This window comes from Crocuta crocuta, unplaced genomic scaffold (genome assembly GCF_008692635.1).
Source record: "Crocuta crocuta isolate KB4526 unplaced genomic scaffold, BGI_CrCroc_1.0 scaffold149, whole genome shotgun sequence".
NCBI classification, from domain to species: Eukaryota; Metazoa; Chordata; class Mammalia; order Carnivora; family Hyaenidae; genus Crocuta; species Crocuta crocuta.
Window position 1 is genome coordinate 4156119 of NW_027551561.1, and position 22249 is coordinate 4178367.

At 37.4% G+C, this 22249-nt stretch overlaps 1 protein-coding gene across 1 annotated transcript in view; it reads right to left on the minus strand.

Annotated features, from left to right (window-relative positions):
- TAOK1 (TAO kinase 1) overlaps positions 1-22249 on the minus strand; it is a 148478-nt gene that overhangs the window by 54655 nt on the left and 71574 nt on the right. The gene's annotated exons all lie outside the window — the stretch shown is intronic.

The following is a 22249-nucleotide window of genomic DNA, read 5'->3' on the forward strand; positions in this document are numbered from 1 at the left end:
TTTTTAAATGTTTATAAAGTTATCATGTCAAAAGTGCTTTCAAATAACTTTAAAAACATAATAATAAATATATATGAAAATTCAAATTATCCAGGAGCTCATACTTTGGAAAGAAAAATAAAGCAGGTTTATTTTTCAATGATCTAGTTGAGAGGAAAAATATAGAAATTTTAATAGTATTATAAACAGAAAACAAGACTAGTATATATGTCTATGTTAATAAATTTTGAAATCTCAATGAAATGGACAGTTTTCTACGTAAGAATTACTAAAGAAGAAAATGTGAGTAAAACAAACAGTGGTGGCATATTGAATACCAATTAATTATCTTTAAAATAGTCTTAAGTGGAAAATAGTTTTACCAGGAGAACTTTCTAGGATATAAGTAGGACCAAAGGAAAAGATATCCCATTAACTTTATGAAGGCAGTAAAACCCAGTAACTAAAACCTCACAAATACCACAAAACAGAATACCAATTTTGTTTGAAAATATAGATAACAGATCTAATACATTTTAAAAACCAAATATTACATGGCATTAAAAGAAATTTTCATTTGGATAAAATATACTACAATCATATAAATGCAAAAGATTTTGGTAATAGGAAAATATTTCATCATTTACTTTTTTTTAAGTTAAAGGGGGAGAAATATTATGTAAATGCTCAATAAATGCTAAAAATGCAGGAAAGGCCGAATGCTAAATGTACTCCACTGCAGGGAAGGTAAAATTCCTAGAAAACCCAGATGAGAAAGGTAAATCCTCAACATGACAAATCATGTCTACTGTAAACAACTGCTAATCAGAATAAGACTGCTACAAATGATATCACAATTATTTACCATTCTTATGGAAATTCTGAAAAAAGGGAATACAAATGTAAAGAAATACAATCTTTAACTCTTGGAAAGGAAGAGCCACACACACAAAGTAATGAGTTCATAAAAGAGTCATAAAAGACCATCTAAAATCACCTGTGAAGAAATGATCTTCAGTTTACACTTTAATGAAATCCTAAAGGTCAAAATGTTCTAAAATTTCATTATGATGATGGCTATAACTCAATTTAGTCAAATCACTGAAATGCACAATTAAACTTGGTGAACTTATGGCATGTAGTTCATACCTCAAATCTTGTTTAAAAAAATAAATAGCACATATGTTAATTATACCTCTACAGCTTTGCTTTAAAAACTTTTTTAAAAAAGACACTGTGGGGGCAGCTTCTGGATGGCTCAGTCAGTTAAGCGTCCAACCTCAGCTCAGGTCATAATCTCAAAGCTGGTGAGTTCAAGCCCCTCATCAGGCTCTGTACTGACAGTTTAGGGCCTGGAACCTGCATCAGATTCTGCCTCTATCTCTCTGCCCTTCAGCTGCTCATGCACTGTCTCTCTCTCTCAAATATAAATAAACATTAAAATAATAATAACAAAAATAATAAAAAAGACACTGTGAAGGGGGGCACCTGGGTGGCTCAGTCGGTTAAGTGTCCAAATTTGACTCAGGTCATGATCTCATGGTTTCTGAGTATGAGCCCTGCCTTGGGCTCTGTGCCTGGAAACTGCTTCGTAGTCTGTGTCTCCCTCTCTCTCTCTACCCCTCCCCAACTTGTGCTCTCTCTCCCTCTCAAAAATAAACAAACATCAAAAAAAAAAAAAAAAAAAANCAATTAGTGGATGGTTAATGGAAACTTGTACCACTTGTTGTAATGAGTAAATTGGATCTAGCCACGTAAGTCCAGCTTAAATATTTTTCAATGAGTTTATTTTTCCAAAACGTTCTCTACTTGTCTGTGAGCCCCTTGATTTTAATCAACAGGTGTTAACAGCTATATTCTTTTCTTTTATAACAGCTTTACTGAGATGCAGTTTACATTCCATACAATTCACACATTCGAATATGTAAAATGTAATGGCTTTTAGTAAAAAGATACATGCAACCATCACTAAAATTTTAGAACTTCCATCACCTCAAAAAGAAACTCCAAGTTGTTCATTTTAAAAATGGTAAACTTATTGCATTTTATAATAAAACTTTTTTCTCTACATAAAAAAGAAATAGGCTTATGGGTGGCTTTTTTTTTANTGGGTGGCTTAGTTGGTTGAGCATCCAGGTCTTGATCTCAGCTCAGCTCAAGATCTCATAGGTTGTGTTACTGAGCCCCCACGTAGTGCTGTGTGCTGACAGAATGGAGCCTACTTGGGATTCTTTCTCTCCCTCTCTGCCCCTCCCCCACTCCCTCTCTAAAATAAACATTAAAAAAAAGAAACTCCATACCCTTTAGCTATCATGCTTATTTTCCCCCACCTTTTTAGCCCTAAGCAACTTACCTTTCTATCACTCTAGAGATTTTGCCTATTCTGGACATGTCATATAAATGGAACTATATAGGGTTGCTCAGTCGGTTAAGCATCTGACTTCAGCTCAGGTCATGATCTCATGGTCTGTGGGTTCAAGCCTGAAGCCCGCTTTCGATTCTGTCTCCACCCCCTGCCCCTTCCCTGCTAGTGCTCTCTCTCTCAAAAATAAACACTAAAAAATTTAAAAAAAATTTTTTAAGTATATGATATGTGGTCTTTTGTGTTTTCTTCTTTCATTTAGCATAATATTTTCGAGATTCATGATTAATGATGTTAAGCATCATTTCTTGTGCTTCGTAGCCATTTGTGTATCTTCTTTGGAGAAATGTTAATTCACATCCTCTACCCATTTTTAAATTGTCTTTTCATTACTAGGTTGTTAAGAGTTCTTTATATATTCTAGACAAATCCCTTATCAAATAGGTGATTTAAAAATTTTTCACCTATTCTGTAGGTTCTTTCAAAATTTCAAAACACAGAAGTTTTTAAATTTTGATGAAGTTCAGTTTTTCTATTAAAAAAAAAAAACCTGTTTAATGTTTTATTTTTGAAAGAGAGAATGTGAGCAGGGGAGAGCCAGAGATAGAGGGGGCTAGAGAATCGGAAGTGGGTTCTGTGCTGAGAGCAAAGAGCCCAATGTGAGACTTGAACCCACGAACCGTGAGATCATGACCTGAGCTGAAGTCAGATGCTTTAACCGACTAACACACCCAGGTGATCCTATCTACTTTTTTTTGTTGCTCATGCTTTTAGTGTCATATCTAAGAATCCTTTGCCAAAACCAAAATCATGCAGATTTACCCCTATGTTTTCTTCTTAAGTTTTATAGTTTTAACTGTTACATATGTCTTTGATCCATTTAAAATTTTTACATATGGTACGAAGTAAGAGTCCAATCTCACTGTTTTGCATTAAACAGCTGCACTTTTAATTAGCCTAAGATAAACCTTCATGTAGAAGTGGGTATACTAGGATGCTCAGCATCCCTCCTCATCAGGGAAATACAAATCAAAACCACACTGAGATACCACCTCACGCCAGTCAGAGTGGCTAAAATGAGCAAATCAGAGAACTCTAGATGCTGGCGAGGATGTGGAGAAACGGGCACCCTCCTACACTGTTGGTGGGAATGTAAACTGGTACAGCCCCTCTGGAAAACAGTGTGGAGGTTCCTCAGGAAACTAACAATAGAACTCCCCTATGACCCAGCAATAGCACTGCTAGGAATTTACCCAAGGGATATAGGAGTGCTGATGCATAGGAGCACATGTACCCCAATGTTCATAGCAGCACTCTCAACAATAGCCAAAACATGGAAAGAGCCTAAGTGTCCATCAATGGACGAATGGATCAAGATGTGGTTTATCTATACGATGGAATACTACATGGTAATGAGAAAGAATTAAACCTGGCCATGTGTAGCAACATGGATGGACCTTGAGGGTGTTATGCTGAGCGAGATAAGTCAGGCAGAGGACAAATATCATATGTTTGCACGTATAGGAGAATTAGGAGGAACTTAACAGAGGACCATTAAGGGGGGGAGGAGGGAGATGGGCATGGAGGAGGGCACTTGTGAGGATGAGCATTGGGTGTTATATGGAAACCAACTTGATAATAAACTATTTGTATAAATAAATAAATAAATAAATAAATAAATAAATAAATAAATAAAAATAAACAGAAAAAAAAAAAAAAGAAATGGGTATACTAGGAGCGCCTGGATGGCTCAGTCGCTTAAGCATCTGACTTCAGTTCAGGTCATGATCTCGTAGTTCATGGTTCAAGCCCCAGACAAGGCTCTACACTGACAGCTCAGGCCTGGAGCCTGCTTCAGATTCTGTGTCTCCCTGCCTCTTAGCTTCTCCCACACTTATTCTTTCTTTCTCAAAAATAACTAAACATTAAAAATAATAGTCAAAGAGGGCATACTAAATGTGAAGCAATATTCTGGATCAGATTCTAGAACAGAAGAGACAGTTAAAAAACTGGAAAAACCAGAGTATGCAGTTTATAGTATCATTTGATCAATGTTGATTTCTTAGTTGTGATAAATGTAATGTTGATAAAACCATGTTACATGGTTATATAACATGTTAACATAAAGAGAACAGGGTGAAAATTACAGGAGAAAACTCTTTACTATAACTGCGAAATCTTTTGCGATGCGAAGACATTTTAAAATAGTAAATTAAAAAATGACTATAATTTATTAAAATCCAAACTTGTTATTAATGATTTACATTAAAATTAAATGACAATTAAAATGAGATTCTTTGCCTATTATGTCTAAAAATAGAATAAAAATATGTAATGTCTACAAACATGTTTTTCTCTCCCTTGGGGTCACATGTTGTGCTTTCTTATCATGTCTTAATAGTTTCCTCTTATCTAGAACAATTCCTCAAACTTTGTCTTTTACAACACTGTCATTTTTAAAGATTATACAGTGGTGTTTTATAGAATGTTACTAAATTTGTGCTTGTCTGGCATTTCTTCAAGATTAGGTTCTGGCCAAAATACTGCAAGAGTAATACTGTATCCCTTTCAGGGTATCATATCTGTTCCATAACAATGTCTATCTGTTCCTGTTACTAATTTTCATAACCCATTCAAGAATGGTTTCTTCTTGAAAGGGAAAAATAGTGGGGAAGAGGGAGGGAGGCAAACCATGAGAGACTCTTGAATGACAAGAACAAACTGAGGGCTGATGGAGGTGGGGGGGAGGAGAAGGGGAGGTGATGGGCATGGAGGAGGGCATTTGTGGGGATGAGCACTGGGTGTTATATGGAAACCAACTTGACAATAAACTATTTTTTAAAAATTGTCTCTTCTTTTCCAATGTATGCAGTTAGAGTTATTATTTCCTACCTTGTATCTAACAAGGAATCTGTGAAGAGATCTATTTTAAGTTTATTTATTTATTTTGAGAGAGCAAGTGCAAACAGGGGAGGGGCAGAGAGAGGGAAAGAGAATCCCAAGCAGGTTCTGCACTGTCAGGGAGGGGCCCGCTGTAGGGCTCAATCCCACTAACCATGAGATCATGACCTGAGCAAAATCAAGAGTCAAAGGCTTAGCCTACTGAGCCACCCAGGCACCGCTATAGAGAGATACTTTTAGATCATGCAAACATCCTGCTCCAAAAACTTTTCCCCTAGATTTACCAACCACTGAAGGTTCTAGCCCAAAACAATCTTCACCATGATGATTATAAAATGCTGATTATATTCCCTTCACATTTAACAGTCAACATTCTGTTGTAAGGAATAACCTCCCTTTTCATTCATCCATCCATCACCTGTCATGGAAATGATGGATCCCTATTTTATTCAATAGGCTATGATCCATTACCATTAAAATTTTTTTTTAATATTTATTTACTTTTGAGAGAGAGTGAGTGAGCAGGCAAGGGGTAGAGAGAGGGAGAAAGAGATTCTGGAGCAGGCTTTAGACTCTGAGCTGTCAGCACAGACCCTGAGGCAGGGCTCAAACTCACAAACGGCAAGATCATGACTTGAGCTGAAGTCAGATGCTTAACCAACTGAACCACCCAGGCAGCCCAATCCATTACCATTTTTATACTGATGCTCAAATAATTCCAGATTTGGCCAGTGGGAGCCTCCTCAATCTGGCTTTCATGTCCTTTTGCCAGGCCCCATCTTTTTTTCTTTCTTTTCTTTTTTTTTCTTTCTTTTCTTTCCTTTCTTTCCTTTCTTTCTTCCTTCCTTCCTTCCTTCCTTTCTTTTTCTTTCTTTCTCTCTCTCTCTCTCTCTCCCTCCCTCCCTCCCTTCCTTCCTAAAGCACTTTTTACCTTTCTGGCACAAGATGTTCTAAGGCTTATCTTTTAATGTTCTATCCCTGAAATAGAATGAGCCATTACTCCAAGGAGCTCTTGTTCCGTTTAGTGAGGAATTCAAGATCTGAGTATTCTCTGATACTGAGGTATCACTGCAATGACGATCTTGGAGCAGATAGACAGACAGACAGACAGATAGATAGATAAAGAAGATATATCCTATTGATTCCCACAGGGTTCTTCCTTACTTTCCCTGATTCCATATTTCTCTCTTCTTTCAAAGCTAGGATACTGACTCTGAATTACATCAATACTGGGGCACCTTGGTGGCTCTCTATCTGTTAAGTGGCCAACTCTTGATTTTGGCTCAGGTCATGAGCTCATAGTTTTGAGTTCAAGCCTCATGTCGGGCTCTATGCTCACAGCTTGGAGCCTGCTTCAGATCTTCTGTCTCCCTCTCTCTGTCCCTCCCCAACTCCCAAGTGCTCTCTTTCTCTCTCAGAAATAAACGTTAAGGGGCGCTCCGGTGGCTCAGTCGGTTGAGCAGCCAACTTTGGCTCAGGTCATGATCTCGCAGTTTGTGAGTTCGAGACCTGCATTGGGCTCTGTGCTGACAGCTCAGAGCCGGGAGCCTGCTTCAGATTCTGTGTCTCCTTTTCTCTCTGCTCTTCCGCTGCTCATGCTCTGTCTCAAAAATAAGTACACATTTAAAAAAATCAAAATAAAGAAACAAAATATTTTTAAAATAACATCAATAGTATTCATTGCTTAATCCTTTAACGCATAGTTTTAGAACTGTCACACCCATCCGAATATGAAAAAAAAAATGTATTAAGAAGAGATGAAAATTTGTCTCCAGTTTCCTTCTCCTAGACTGAGGGTATACAGTTAAAATATTGTGTCAAAAGTTATCTGTATTAGTTCTATTATGTCCTCCAATGTGGTTATATATGAAATACAGTTGGATTCACTGTTCCTGTTTTCTTTTTATTTCAGTGACATGTCCCCCACATACTGAGTACATCTTAATTTTTAAATATGAAAATACTGGGGCACCTGGGTGGCTCAGTCAGTTAAGCATCCGACTTCAGCTCAGGTCATGATCTCACGGTTTGTGGGTTCGAGCCCCACGTCGGGCTCTGTGCTGACAGCTCAGAGCCTGGAGCCTGTTTCAGATTCTGTGTCTCCCTCTCTCTCTGACCCTCCCCTGCTCACACTGTCTCTCTCAGAAATAAATAAAACATTAAAAAAAAATAAATATGAAAATATTTATTACCCAAAGAGGTAATTTCAAACAAGTATCATTCTATCCTTTATGTCTTCCATTCTGTTCCCCACAACAACCATCATCATTCTGTATCTTGAATTGTTGGTTGTATGGGGGCATAATTTGTCTAATCTCTTCAAACTATACATTTAATTTGTACTCAATAAAATCAGTCAATTTTAAAAATACTACCAGCACAGGGGCGCCTGGGTGGCTTAGTCGGTTAAGCGTCCAACTTTCGCTTAGGTCATGATCTCGCGGTTCGTGGGTTCGAGCCCCGCGTCGGGCTCTGTGCTGACTGCTAGCTCAGAGCCTGGAGCCTGTTTCGGAGGCTGTGTCTCCCTTTCTCTCTGACCCTCCCCTGCTCACGCTGTCTCTCTCCTAGAAATAAATAAAAATATTAAAAAAAAAAAAAATACCAGCACACTGAATGGCTACAAGTCGGGATTTTTTCACTGTGGTTTTTTTATTGGGCCCAATTCTAAGATTCTGTGTATATTTTCCCTCTGTCCTGTATTTCTCCACACTAGAGTATATGGAGGGACAAGCATAAATACAGACAAAACTATAATACAAAAAAAGGTTGTTTTTGAAATAATCTGTTTTCTCGGTCCCTTTTTCTTGAATTAGTGTCCAATCTGGAAATTAAACAAATGTGATCAACATCAAATGCACACTTATCGTGTACATAACAAGATTCATCAAGGATATATACCTGTTAATAACAGCTGTCTTGGGTAGTCAAATTATAGATGGAGCTTTTACCATATTCTTTACTCTTTTTGTGTCAAATGGAATATAAATCAAAGTTCAAACTGTTAAGAATATGAAACAAATTTTCTCTAGGGGTATAATATTTTAAATTGTGATCTTATTTCAAAGGTGCCCATTTAAAAAAAAAAAATTAAATCTGGGGTGCCTGGATGGCTCAGTCGGTTAAGCGTCCAACTTCAGCTCCAGTCATGATCTCACGGTTTGTGAGTTCGAGCCCTGCGTCGGGCTCTGTGCTGACAGCTAGCTCAGAGCCTGGAGCCTGTTTCAGATTCTGTATCTCCCTCTCTCTCTGACCCTCTCCTGCTCATGCTGTCTCTCTCTTTCAGAAATAAATAAAAAACATTAAAAAAAAATTAAATCCATAATAACTACCAAAATATTAAACATCTATATAACATTTGTTGCTTGAGGGGAAAATAAGCAACAGGAAGAAGAAATAAAGAATGTAAGTGGAGTTGTTTCCCTACAGATTAAGAAAGGAATTCTTAGGGGGTGCTTGGGTGGCTCAGTCGGTTAAGCGTCCAACTTCGGATCAGGTCATAATCTCACGGTTCGTGGGTTCGAGCCCTGCATTGGGCTCTGTACTGACAGCTAGCTCAGAGCCTGGAGACTGTCTTAAGATTCTGTATCTCCCTCTCTCTCTGACCCTCCCCTGCTCACACTGTCTCTATCTCTCTCAAAAATAAATAAAACATTAAAAAAATTTGCTTAACAGGAATTCTTAGAGATGTTTTATGGCTTTAGAGTAGTTCATTGGTTTGCTTTTATTTATTTGTTATTATTTGAGAGAGAGGGGGCATGTGAGTGCATGAGCAGGGGAGGGGCAGAGAAAGAAGGAGAGAATCCCAAGTAGGTTCCACTCTGTCAGCACAGAGCCTGACACAGGGCTCGCCCCACAAACCATGAGATCATGACGTGAGCCACCCATGCGCCCCCATTTGTTTGCTTTTCAAACTGTAATCCTTAGGGGTGCCTAAGTGGCTCAGTTGGTTGAGAGTATCATATTCTTTATTTTGTTAAGCTTATTTATTTTGAGAGAAACAGAGTGGTGGGAGGGGGGGAACAACGAGGGAGAATCCTAAGCAGGCTCCTTGCCACCAACCAACAAAGAGCCTGTGAGGCTCAAACTCACAAACTATGAGACCATGAGCGCCAAAATCAAGGGTCAGAGGCCTAACCAACTGAGCCACCCAGGTGCCCCAAGCATCTTACTCTTGATATGAACTTATATCAGTGTCTCAGGGTCATGAGATTGAGACCCACATCTGGCTCTGTGCTGAGGCTGGAGCCTGCTTAAGATACCCCCACCCCCACCCCACTCCCCCGCTCATGCTCACTCTTTAAAATAAGATAAAATCAAATCAAATAACAATCCTTAACAAACATGTTTCTTTACCAATTTTATCACCTGGAATCTTTTATTTATAAAGTGTACATTATTTCTTTAAAGGAAGAAAAATTCAACAGAAACTTCCTTTTCTTTTTTAGAAAAAGTCTATTTCTGGTTACAAATGAGCTTACAATTTTTTTTTTTTTACTCTGAAATAATTATAGGCTTTACATTAGAAGTGTTACAAAAGTAGTACAGTTACCATATATCCTTCACCCTGCTTCCCGTAATGTTAATATCTTTCATAGTATAATTATCAAAAGTAGGAAATTAACATCAATATATTATTAACTGTTAACTAAACTAAGGCTATATTTGAAGTTCACCAATTTTTCCACTAATAACTTTTTTTCTGTTCCAGGACCCTACATTGCTTGGATATCATGTTGGCTTAGTTGTCCCTCCAGCCTGGGACAATTCCTCAACCTTCGTCTTTCATGGCTTTGACACTTTTGAAAGATTACTGGTGATTTTGTGTAACATCGCCCAAACTGAGTTTACTTCCTCATGATTAGATTAATAAGAACAACACGGAAATAATGTGTCCTCAGTGTTGTGTCAGAGAGGGGGTACATGATGTCAACACTGGTGATAATAACCTTGATACTTGGTGAAGGCAGTCTCAGATTTATCCACTGATAAAGTCAATTTATATATTGTAACTGTTTGGATAATGCTCTTGGTGTTAACTTTCTCCTGTATTTTATTCTAAGAAGTTTTATAGTAATTTATAGCTTTAAATTTAGCAATACAGAGATGCCTGGGTGGCTTAGTTGGTTAAGCGTCCGACTTTCGCTTAGGTCATGATCTCATGGTTTGTGGGTTCGAGCCCCGCGTCGGGCTCTGTGCTGACTGCCAGCTCAGAGCCTGGAGCCTGTTTCAGTCTGTGACTCCCTCTCTCTCTGACCCTCCCCTGCTCACGCTGTCTCTCTCTGTCTCCTAGAAATAAATAAACATTAAAAAAAAAAATTTAGCAATACAATCCATTTTGCATTAATTTTTATATAAGGTATAAGTCAAAGTTTATTTTTATTTTTATTTTAAGGCTTTATCATTATTTTCTTTATTTTTGAGAGAGAGGGAGTGCAGACGCAAAAGCTTGGAAAGGACAGAGGGAGAGGGGGAAAGAGGATCAGAGGCAGGCTGTGTCTGGCAAAGCAGAGCCCCAAAACTGTGAGATCATTACCTGAACCAAAGTTTGACACTTAACTGACTGAGCCACTCAGGCACCCCAAGATTTTAAGTAATCTCTACACCCATTGTGGGACTCAAACTCACAACTCTGAGATCAAGAGTCGCATGCTCCACCAACTGGGCCAGCAGGTGCCCCTCAAAGTTTATTTTTATACACATGCATGTCCAGTTGCTCTGGCACTATTTGTTGAAAAAACTATCCTTTCTTCGTTGATATGTCTTTGCACCTTTGCCAAGAATCTGTTCACTATATTCTATGGGTCTATGTCTGGATTCTCTGTTATCCTTTCAACAATATCATACTATCTTGATTACTGTAGGTTTTTGAAATCAGATGGTTTGAATTCTTGAACTTGTTCACTTTTTCAAAATCGCTTTGGCTATTATAGTTCCTTTGCCTTCCTCAAAATTTTTAGACTATGCTTGTCAATATCTATTTCAAAAGCCTGATGGAATTTTTATTGGGAATGCATTGGATCTATATATCAATTTGCAAACAACTGACAGCATAACATTATTTAATCTTCCAATCTATCAACACAGTATCTCTCTTCAATTATTTAGGTTTCCTTGGATTTTTTCAATGTTTTATGGTTTTCCGAATACAAATATTGCCCGCTTTTTGTTGAATTTAAACCAAAGTTATTTCATTTTGTGGGTACTACAGACAGTACTTTTAGAATACAAGTTCCAGGTCTTCACTGCTGACACAGAGAAATACAATGGGCTTTTGTATACTTATCTTGCATCCTGGAACTTTGCTAAACTCACCTATTAATTCTGGACGTCTTTTTGTAAACTGGGAATTTCCAAAGTAAATCATCATGTTGTATGTAACATGGTAAATATGTAGATAAACTTTAAAACTATTTTTTCTCTCAGATTCTTTAAAATACATATGACTATTTAAAGCAAAAATTATAACACTGAATTCTGGATTTATATTGCATGCAAATATGGACTTAGTCGGTGGAATGTACAACTAACTTGATCTTGGAGTGGCAACTTCAAGCACCACATGGGGTACAGAGATTACTTGGGGCATTTGGGTGACTTAGCTGGTTAAGTGCTTGACTCCTGATTTAGGCTCAGGTCATGACCTCCCAGTGTGTGAGATCGAGCCCTGCACTGGGCTCTGTGCTGACAGCTCAGAGCCTGCTTGAGTTTCTCTCTCCTCCTTCTAAACAAAACAAAATAAAAATACTTTTAAAAAAAACGATATAGAAAGGAATATATAATTTCTACATTTTCCTTGAAGTGATTAATATTAACAAATAAACTGAAAAGAAGATGGGATATTCTTCTTGTAGAGAATAAGTAAGATAATAATAAAGGAGCACCTGAGGGGCTCAGTTGGTTAAGTGTCCAATTCTTGATTTTGACTCAGGTCATGAACTCACAGTTGAGATTGGTTCTTTCCATTGGGCTCTGCCCTGACAGCAAGGAGCCTTCTTGGGAATCATTGTCTCTCTCTCTCTCAGAATTAACAAACATTAAAAAAAAAAAGATAACAATACAAAAGTTTTAAGTATTTGTAAATACACATAACAAAATGCTACATAGAACAGAAATAAATGAGCTAGAAGTAAAGAGCACAATACTTCATGTCATCTATTCTCACTGCCTGAGAGTAAAGGTAAAGATAAAATTGGTTATAGATCTAAAGACAAAAATGATGCTGTTGAGAGCAAAAAGAGTAGGGAAAAAAAATATATACAACTAATCATTTTGTTTGAAGCCAGGAAACTATGAAGATCCACTTGGGAGCCATTTTAATGAACCAATAAGAATGATCTGAAATCACTACCAAGTGTAAATGGTATTTCTATATCTCTTTTGTATATTTATATCTTTTCTTAATATTAAACAATTTGTTGTAGCCACTGAAAATATAAAACTTGCCAAGCTCCTAAAAGTATATTCATAAAATCTTACACTCGAAAAAAGAGGTAAATGTTACATCTCATTTTGTAAAACAAAGAAGAAAATACTTAAAAAATAAATGAATTTGCTAGGATCATACATAGTCTGTCATATCTGTTGGCAAGTTACTTGGCTCCTAAGCCAGTGCAGTATAGCTCATCTACTTGATATCATGTTGCTTATATTTAAGATACTGGAAATTAAAAGAGAAAATCTTTTTTAAATGTTTATTTTTGAGAGACAGAAAGGGGGCAGAGAGAAAGGGGGACAGGATTCGAAGCGTACTCTTTGCTGACAGCAGAAAGCCTGATCCAAGGCTCACTCACAAACTGTGAGATCATGACCTGAGCCGAAGTCGGATGTTTAACTGACTGAGCCACACAGGCGCCCCAGAAATTTTATCTTCTCTTTGGTTTGGTTTCAAATACTTATGATACCAGCCCTTGATTAACTTTCCTGATGAGATAGCCAGCAGAGCTGGCTCAATTAAGAGTATATTTAAACTTAAGATGAACCTTATGGTCAATTAATGAAAATTCAGAAATGTTATATAAAGTACGTTTAGTCATCTAAAAAAATTTGATGAGAGGGTCCTTCCTCTATATACCCTATAGATAGACATGGCACGTTAAGTAAGCTCTGTCATGGGGAAGGAGTGAAGGGAAACCAAAACAAAAGGATGCATTCATGCATACACACATATGCAACACACACACAGGTGTATTTGATACCACAAAATCTGAACGTTAATGACCGAGAAATGTAATTGTGGCAAAAATACTCAATTCTAGACTATATTCCAACTTTGCTCATTTACCTGGTGCATGTTTCCCATACATCAAGACATTTAACAGAAAACACCTGCTTTGGGGCAACTGGGTGGCTCAGTCGGGTTAAGCGTCTGACTCCTAATCTCGGTTCAGGTCATGATCTCATGGTTTGTGGGACTGAGCCCTGGATGGGGCTCTGCACTGACAGCACAGAGCCTGCCTGAGATCCTCTCCCTTTTCTACCCCTTGCCCACTCACACTCTTTCTCTCTCAAAACAAATAAACTAAAAAAAAAGGGGGGGGAGGTGGTGCCTGGGTGGCTCGGTCGGCTTAGCGTCCAACTTCAGCTCAGGCCATGACCTCATGGTTAGTGGGTTCAAGCCCTGCATCCGGCTCTGTGCTAACAGCTAGCTCAGAGCCTGGAACCTGCTTCCAATTCTCTGTCTCCCTCTCTCTCTGACCCTCCCCTGCTCACACTGCCTCTCTCTCTCTCAGAATAAAAAAAAAATTTAAAAAAATTAAAACAAACAAACAAACAAACAAACAACCTGATATGAGCAGTTACCCTTGACTCCTTGTGGCTTTCATGCATGCACCCATGCATTTCCTGATGGGCGGTCCTAATCTGAACCTAGGTTTCCTGACTTCCTCACACATACAGTAAAGTTGGTATAGGTCAGTGAACCTTTGTTATGCCTTCCAATAAATCAGAAGTCAGCAAACATTTTATATAAAGAGATTAATTTTAAGCTTTCTGAACCAAATACATATATTATCCTTTGTTCTGTTGCATCTTCTTCCATTCTTTTTCCTAAATATAAAAACCATTTTTTTAAAGATTTTATTTTTAAGTAATCTCTACACCCAACATGGGGCTCGAACTTATAACCCCAAGATTAAAAGTGGCATGCTCTACTGACTGAGCCGGTCAGGAACCCTTGTAAAAACCATTCTCAGCCCCCCCACCCCCAAGGAATTTCTGTAAATACCATTCTTGATTGGGAAGCTGAGCAAAAGTAGTTCAAAGGCTGGATTTATTTGGCCAATGGGCTGTAGTTTCCCAGACCCTACTACAAGTTAACCCTTAGTTAACATTTTGCCATATTTGCTTTGAAACTTTCTAAAATATGTATCATCATATTGTCATTACTTATCAGTGGAAAGGATTTGAGAATACACATTCTCATTCTTGGTTCCAAAGTACTTCTTCATATATCTCCTGAGAACAAAAACATTCTCTTGAATAACCCCAGTACATCATCAAATTTAGAAAATTTAATATTGATAGAATACTATTATCTAGTGCATATACAGTCCATATTCAAATTTCACCAACTATCTTAGTAATGTCCTCTATAGGGATTATCTTTCAATCTGCGTTCACACACTGTATTTAACTGGGTCTCTTCTATGCCAGATCCTGATTATCTAGCTTAGAACAATTTGTTTTTGTTGGTCCTGTGAGATCCTTACTTTGGGGACTATGAAACTTTGTCTCTCAACCCAGCTCTCTGAAATGTTCTAGCCTGAGTAGGACAATCCCAGAAACTATTGCATAAGGAGGTCTAAGCACTAGAGAATCACCCCCATACACACACAATAATTCTCTTCGGTGGGTGAGGCACTACAATGTATATACCCTGTTACCAGAAAACAAGTTCCCTTATTCTATTATTTAAACTTGAGCTCAAAAATCTGTATTCATGGGGTACCTGGCTGGCTCTGTCAGTAGGGCACGCAACTCTTGATCTCAGGGTCATCAGTTCAAGCCCCACATTGGGTGCAGAGCTTACTTAATTAAAAAAAAAAAATGTATATTCACTTCTCTACACCTTCAGTGCCACTATCTAGTTTAAGCTCTCAGTATTTCCTAAATTATTATAAAAGCTTCATTATTACAAAAGCCTCTCTTCTCTGATTTTTGACAATGCCCATCTTTCCTCCATACTGCTACAAGAAGAAACCTTTATCACAAATGGAAATATAATATTTCTCTTGCACTTCAGCAGTTCCCTCCAAACTTCAGAATAAAGCCTACATTTCTTTTTTAGTGTTTGTTTATTTTTGAAAGAGAGAGGGAGAGAGAGGGAAAGCATGAGCAGAGGAGGGGCTGAGAGAAGGACAGAGAATCCAAAGTGGTCTCAGTGTTAACAGCAGGGAACCCAATGTGGGGCTCAAACTCAAGAACCCTGAGATCATGACCTAAGCCGATGTTGGACACTTAACCTATGTAGCCACCCACATGCCCCCAGCCTACATTTCTTAATACTGTGTAGGAGGCTGTCTTCAAAAGCCCTTGTCTTTCCTTTTTTTTTTTACCTTTCTCTGATACATCCTCAGTCCTGATTGCAACCTTAATTCAAAACTTCCTTGCTTCACACACTTCAACAAAGACTCCTGACAAGTTATGGATTGGGGTAATACAATTTTATAGACTGAAAATTTTTAAATCACTGATATTTTGCTAATATGTGATTTAACTCAGTCCCTTTAGTGCAAGGAAAAGGATACATTACTTCTCCAATGGATAGATCATAGGGGTAGGTCTAAAGAAAAGAGAAATCTATGGAAATTCCATACTTTGTTAACAGTGAAAGACCAATTGCTCCAAAACCACATATTTACATAATAATATATGAAAAGCCCAGGCAAGTACAAATAATATCAAACACTGACCTAGGAAAACCTCACTACTACTTGCCCAAACAACCATGAAAACAGGCAGTATATGCAAAGCAACTGCATGAAACTACTGAAGAGCAAAAAATGCAGGCAAGACTTTAGAGACTAGAATTAGAATGTCTAAGAGAAGAATAAAATGCAAAGTGAGCAGTAAATTTATTCCAGCTTCATCCCTGAACTTGTGGTATAGGAAAATAGAGTCCAAGAAGAAAGCCAGGCTGAGAAGACAGAGGCCAGAGATAGGAGCTTCCAAAACCTAAGACTTACAAGGCACCATCTCAGAAAACAAAGCTTAAAAGCAGCAACAAATTATCAAAAATCTGCAAATTATCTTCAAGTACATTATCAACTTCTAAGTACGTAGCTGCATAAGGCTCCCAGAAACCCAGCAGAAAATAGCAGCTGGAAGACTAATCAGCAGAGCTGTCAAAACACAAGAAGTGCTGGAGAGATGGAGGTTGGAATCAAACCCCACCAAAATGACTGAGACTTGATAAACACCCAAATATTCAGTTGGAATCCCAGAAGGGTCTCGTTTTAAGAGTAAGAATCAGACCCAGTAACAAAGGAAAAACTGATACTAACTAGTCTTATGTAACAAAGCCTTAAAACCAAGCCTCAAGGTGGTTCACCAATATACCATCAGCTGGCCAAAAGAAAATCCAACTGTCTTTGAAGAAAAATAACATCACCTAAAATATCTACAAACTGTCCTCTATAATATAGAGTGGCCAATCAAAAATTATAAAGCCTGATAAAAGGAGATCAAATACAGAAGAGCAAAAGAAACTATAAACATAAACAAACCCAATGAGGACTCAAATATTGGGACTAAGACAGAGATTAAACATACACAAATGGGGTGCCTGAGTGCCTCATGTCATGGTCTCATAGTTTGTGGGTTTGGGCCCGATATTGGGCTCTGTGCTGACAGCTCAGAGCCTGGAGCCTGCTTTGGATTCTGTGTCTAGCTCTCTCTCTGCCCCTCCACTGCTCGTGCTCTACCTCTCTCTTTCTCAAAAATAAAAGTAAATAAACATTTAAAAAAAAAAGTAAAACACACACACACACACACAAGAGAATCAAGGGGTGCCTGACTGGCTCAGTTGGTGGAGCACGTGACTCTTGATCTTGGGGTTGTTGAGTTTGAGCCCCACGTTTGGTGTAGAGATTACTTAAAAATAGATAAAATCTTTAAACAAAAAAGACTCAAGGGTTCCTGGGTGGCTCAGTCAGTTAAGCATCTGACTGTAGCTCAGGTCATAATCTCACGGTTCATGGGTTCAAGCCCTACATCAGGCTCTGTGCTGACAGCTCAAGAGCCTAGAGCTTGCTTCAGATTCTGTGTCTCCCACTCTCTGCCCCTCACCCACTCAAGTTCTGTTTGTCTGTCTCTCTTTCTAAAAATAAATATTAAAAAAAGTTTTTAAATCAATCAATAAAAAAATAATCAAATGGACATTTTAGAAAAATTGCACAAAGAACAGGAGACAGAGCTGAAATAGTATAACGTTTTCACATTGTGAAGTGGTAAAAGTGCTAAATTAACTACAATAATAATATATAATGGGTTGACAATTAAAATAATAAAAGAATGCATGACCAAAAGGTTACTATAGGGGAACATCTATATACAGATATATATATATATATATATATACATACTCATACACACACAAATATATATATACACATCTTTTCATGGTGGGGAAAATGTATATTCATCATGTCTTTTTATTGGCTGTAATGTGATGCTTTGTCATCTGGGGCCTTGCTAACAGGAAGGGACTGCCACTCCCAGAGTTAGCTAATTCATAGAGACAGCAAACAAGACATCTTTCACATACAAATCACCAATCCAGAGCTCTTACCTCCAACAAACTTACAGTCTAGGGTCCCTATTCTCTGCTTTAATTACCATAGGGCCAAATACTAGACAATTAGGGACAAATGTATCCCAGAGCCTGCTGAAAGCATGGTAATCCTATGGGTTCCTGGCTGACTCAGTAAATGGAGCATGCAACTCTTGATCTTGGGGTTGTAAATTTGAGCCCCAATATTTAAAAATAAAATCTTCAACAAAACAAAACTCTAGATAATCCTGAACTTGCTTACCTTGCCTCACTTGTTTCTTCCCATAGAAACCACAAAAAAGGCTCCTGCCCATGTTTTTCCCTTGCTTGTTCTGATTCCTGACACCAGTGCTTCCCCATGTGCCCCCCTCTGGCGTCGCATGTCCCTTTCATTTGTTTCTGTTCAGTATAACAAACTATCTTCCCAGTAGCCATTCTTACCTGATCCATCGCTGCCTCCCCATACCTGAAATAAAACCTATATTTAAAACAATAACAACAACAATAAACCCTTGAGTGATTCAAAAGATGGCAAGAACAGGGGTGCCTGGTTGGCTCAGTCAATAGAACATTTGACTCTTGATCTTAGGGTCATGAGCTTAAGTCCCACACTGGGCATGGAACTTACTTTAAAAAAAAAAAAAAAAAGATGGCAAGAACAAAGAATAACAAAAGAACAGATAGGATAAATAGAAATCAAATAGGAAAAGAACAGATTTATGCCCAACTATAAGTAGTAACTGCATCAAATATAAATGGGCAAAATACCTTAAAACTAAGATGAAATAGAGAAAAATCTCCTTGCTTGCTCTTGGCAGAAATTTTCTAGAGAGGACACAGAAAGTGTAAGCAATAAACGGCAAAAATAAGTCAGTGGGACTAAGTCAAATTAAAAAGCACTGCACAACAAAATAATCAACAAAATGAAAAGGCAATCTATGATATGGAAGCAAATATTTGCAAATCATATATCTGATATGGGGTTAATATCCCAATACACTGAACAAGATCTAGCTAAAAATAACATGATTAAAAAATGAACAGAGTACCTGAATAGGTATTTTTCCCAGAAAGACAACAGGTAAATGAAAAGGTACTCAACATCACTAATCATCAGGGAATTCAAATCAAAACTACATACAGATATCAATTCACACCTGTCTGAATGGCTCTAGTCAAAAAGACAAGTGATAACAAGTGTTGGGAAGGATATGCAGAAAAAGGGAACCCTCTGCACTGCTGGTGGGAATGTAAATTGGTACATCCACAAGGAAAATAAAATGGAGGTTCCTCAAAAAAATTAAAAATAGAACTCCTATATGATCCAGCAATGCCATTTCTGGGTACATATATAAAAGAACTGAATTCAGGATCTTGAAAGGATATCTGCACCCCCATGTTCACTGCAGCATTATTATTATTATCATTTTAAGTAGGCTCCACACCCAGTTTGGAGCCCAGTGCAGGGGTTGAACTCACAACCCTGAGGTCAAGACCTGAGCTGAGATTGAGAATAGGACACTTAACCAACTGAACCACCAGATGCCTCTGCAGTATTATTCCCAATAGTCAAGATATGGGAACAATCAAATCTTGAAGTGTATGCCAAAGGATAAATGGATAAAAATGTGGTATACACACACACAGACAGAAATACAATGGAATATTAATTCACCCATGAGAAAGGAGGACATCCTGCCATTTTCAACAACTTGGATGAAACTTGAGGACATTATGCTAAGTGAAGTAAATCAGACCAAAAAAGACAAATACAGGGCTCCTGGCTGGCTCAGTTGGAAGAGCGAGTGACTCTTGATCTCAGGGTCATAAGTTCAAGTCCCATGGTGGGTGTAGAGATTTCTTAAATAAATAAACTTAAAAGGAAAAGAGACAAATACTATATATTATCACTTATATATGGAATCTAAAGAAGCCAAACACAGAAAAAAAGTAGTATAGTGACTACCAGGGGTTATGAGGTAGGGAAAATGGGGAGATACAGGTCAAAGGGTACAAACTTCCAGTTATAAGATTATCAAGTTCTAGGAATTTAATGTACAGCATGATGGCTATAACTAATAATACTGTATTATATACTTGAAAGTTGCTAAGAGAGTAGATCTTAAATGTTCTCACAACAAAAAGGAAATGATAATTATGTGACAGGAAAGAGGTATTAGTTAGTTAATGATATAGTGGTTATTATTTTGCAATATATAAATGTATCAAATCAATACACCGTACACCTTAAATTTACACTGTGATNAGGATGGAGGGGTGCCTGGGTGGCTCAGTCAGTTGAGCATACAACTCTTGGTTTTGGCTTGGGTCATAACCTTGTAGTTCATGGGTTCAAACCCATATGGGGCTCTGCACTTATAGTGCAGAGTCTGCATGGGATTCTCTCTCTCCCTCCCTCTCTTAATTGTGTGCAAGCTTCCTCTCTCAAAATAAAAAAATAAAATTTTAAAAAGGGATGGGGGGCACCTGGGTGGCTCAGTTGGTTGGGCATCCGACTTTGGCTCAGGNAAAGTAGATTTTTTTTTAATGTTTATTTGTTTTGAGAAAAAGAGAGAGAGAGAGAGAGAGAGAGAGAGATAGGGAGGGAGAGAGCACGCACACACGTACACATGAGAGGGACAGAGAAAGAGGGAGAGAAACTGAATCCAAAGCAGGCTCCAAGCTGTCAGCACAGAGCCTGACATACAGCGGGGCTCAATCCCATCCTACAAACCGTGAGCCAAAATCATGAGTCATAAGCTTAACTAAATGAGCCATCTAGGCATACGCCAGAGTAGATTTTAAAGCAAGAAGTACTATGAAAGATAAAAGCATGAAATTCTGTAATGATAATGGTACAATTCAAGAATAAGATATAATAATCCAAAATTTGTATACTCTCAGTAATTCAGGTTAGAAATGCATAAGGTAAAACAAGAGAGAGCTAAAAGGAAAAACAGATAAATTCACAATCAGTACACGTCTTTGAGCTACTGATAGAATATGCACACCAAAAACAAATGAAATCAGAAAGGATGCAAAAGATCTGAAGAATATATCAATGCATATTATCAACTTGACATGCATAGATCATTATATCCAACAAATGGCACAATATTTGTAATTTTCCAGTTCTGGGAGAAAATATTCACAAATGCATAATATTGGTAAGTATTCAGTATATACAAAGAACTCCTACATCTCAACAAAAAGATAAACCACCCAATTTTTAAAAACTGGGCAAAACATTTAAATAAAAACTTCCCAAAGATATGTGAACGGCCATTAAATTTATGAAAAAGTACTTAATATCACCAATCATCAGGGAAATGTATGTTAAACCCTTACTGAAATACTACTACACATCTACCAGAATGACTCAAATTAAAACAACTGTCAACACCTAATGTTGGAGAGGATATAAAGCAAACAGAATTTTATATACTGTTGATGCAAGTGTAAAATTTCTACTTAATGAAGAAGTTTGACAACTAATCATAAAACTAAACATATACCTGCCCTATGATCTGACAATTTCATCCTAGGTATTTACTTAAAAGAAATGAAAATTTGAGTCCACAAAAAGACTTGTAAATCAAAAGACTTAAGCCAAAAAAGGTTACAAGAGACAAAGAAAGATATTATATATTAACAAAGGTTCAATACACCAAGAAGATTTAACAATTATAAACATTCACAATACCTAATGACAGATCATTAAAATATATGAAGCAAAAATTGACAGAATTGAAGAGAGATATTAACAGTTCTATAATAATAGCTGGAGACTTTAATACTCCACTCATAATAATGGTAAGAACAACCAGACAGAAGATGAGCAAGGAAACAGAGAACTTAACACAATTAACCAATTAGAATTAATATACATATAGAACATGCTACCCAACAATAGAATATACATTTTCTCAGTGGCACATGGGACACTTTACAGGACAGACCATATGGTAGGCCACAAATCAACTCTCAATAAATTTATAAAGATAGGTATCATACAAAGAATTTTCTCTGATCTCAATGGGATAAAGTTACAAAAGAAATCAGTAACAAAAAAGGAAAACTACAATATTCAAAGGAAATTATTATAAACATACTTCTAAACAACAAATAGATCAAAGAAGAAATCACAAGGAAAATTAGAAATACCTAGAGCTGAATGAAAACAAAAATACAGCATACCAAAACTTATGGGACCAAGTCAAAGAAGTGCTCAGGAGAAA